This window comes from Bos taurus, chromosome 14, assembly GCF_002263795.3.
Source record: "Bos taurus isolate L1 Dominette 01449 registration number 42190680 breed Hereford chromosome 14, ARS-UCD2.0, whole genome shotgun sequence".
In the NCBI taxonomy this organism is placed as follows: Eukaryota; Metazoa; Chordata; class Mammalia; order Artiodactyla; family Bovidae; genus Bos; species Bos taurus.
In genome coordinates, this window is record NC_037341.1 from 24,241,747 (window position 1) to 24,243,516 (window position 1,770).

At 41.4% G+C, this 1,770-nt stretch overlaps 1 non-coding gene across 1 annotated transcript; it reads left to right on the forward strand.

Moving 5' to 3' along the window:
* Positions 1–1,289: 1,289 nt before the first annotated feature.
* Positions 1,290–1,362, forward strand: TRNAG-UCC (transfer RNA glycine (anticodon UCC)). Its single transcript has one exon. It is a non-coding gene; the product is annotated as a tRNA-Gly (tRNA).
* The last annotated feature ends 408 nt before the right edge of the window (positions 1,363–1,770 follow it).

Sequence of the window (1,770 nt, forward strand, 5' to 3'; positions counted from 1 at the left end):
AACCTGGTTGGGCAACTTAAGATCCCACGTGCCACCGAGCAACTAAGCCTGCATTCTACAACAAGAGAATCCCTGGACTGCAACGAAAGATCCCACATGACATGACAAAGATCTTGTGTGCTACAACTAATACCTGATGCAGTCAAATAAATAAGTAAATATATATATATATTTTAAAAAGACTTAATATCATATTAATTCCATTCTAGGAATCTCCTGTAGCCTGGAATAAACACTCTGGGCAACCTGCCTTTTGCCAGCAAATGCAGGGCTGAGACCAATCCAAGATGTTAGTTGCTCAGTCGTGTTCAACTCTTTGCGACCCCATGGACTGTAGCCCGCCAGGCTCCTCTGTCCATGGGATTCTCCAGGCAAGAAAACTGGAGTGGGTAGCCATTTCCTTCTCCTGGGGATCTACCCAACCCAGGGACCTAACCCAGGTCTCCCAAGTTGCAGGCAGATTCCTTACTGTCTGAGCCACCAGGGAAATCTAGGGACTGAACCAGATTTCTGGTTTACTGTAGTCCCGACAGAAAAGTTGCCACTCCAGGTGGCTGTGGATATGTGTTCTCAGAAAAAAAGTAATATTCTTAGTTTCTTTTCTTTTCATTTTTTTTTTCCTTTTTGTGTCTTGGTTCTTATTTACAGGGTTGAAATGTTGTTAAATTTCTATGCAATTCTTTATCTTAGTTTTCTCTTGCTGTCTGAACAAATCACCCGAATTTAAAGGATACACATTTATCATCTCTCTGTGGGTAGGTCACAAGGCCCAGTGGGCTTAGTTGGTGTCTCAGCTCCAGGTTTCACAGAGCAGAAGTCAAGGTGTCCAGGGGCTGTGTTACTTTTCAGAGGTTCAAGAGAGAAATCTGCTCCCAGGCTCACTCGGGTGTTGGCTGTAGCACTGAGGTCTGTGGGTGTCTAGGGGCCTCCCCACACTCTGAAGCTCACAGCCCCCTTCCTCCATCTGAAAGCCCTCAAAGGTCCCTCACCCACTTGGAATCTCTCTCATCTGCCCCCTGCCCTCAACTCTGACCCTCTGCCTTCCTCTTTGTCATTTAAGATTTCATGGGATTACACTTAGTCCAAACCCATAAACCCAGATAATCTCCCTATTTTAAGGTTAGCTGATTAGTAACCTTAACTCCATCTGAAAAGTCCTTTCATAGGAGTAACTAAATTAACATTTGACTGAATGACCAGAGGACTGGAATTGTTGACCCTCAAAGTGTAAACATGAAAATGGTTCCTTGACCAGAAGTTAACCAGCAATTCAGAATGCTTGTAGGACTTCCCTGGTGGTTCAGTGGTCAGGGCTCTGCACTTCCACTGCAGGGGGCACGGGTTCGAGACCTGGTCAGGGAAATAGGATCCCACGTGCCACACGGCACAGCCAAAAATATTAAAAAAGAAAAGAAAAACCTAGTAACTCTTTAAAAGAAAAAAGAATGCTTGTATGTTTTCATTTTTTTACATGACATTCTGCATTTTCCAGCTTACTAGCTGTGGTACCTATTAGCAATAAATACATTGAAACTAGGAATTTTGTTATAATTCTAATAAAAAGATGCTTTGACCAGAGAGTAGGTTACTTCCTACAACTTCCCTTTATGATAAGCAAATGTACCAATTGAATTGAATGATATGAAGTACATGAATATGTATATTAATTTCTGGAATTTTTTACTCTCAATAAAACTGGCTATTAAAATAATTTCAACATCAGAATTGAATTTTGCTTCAGATTTTTAAAATTTATTTCTTTTTACTTGG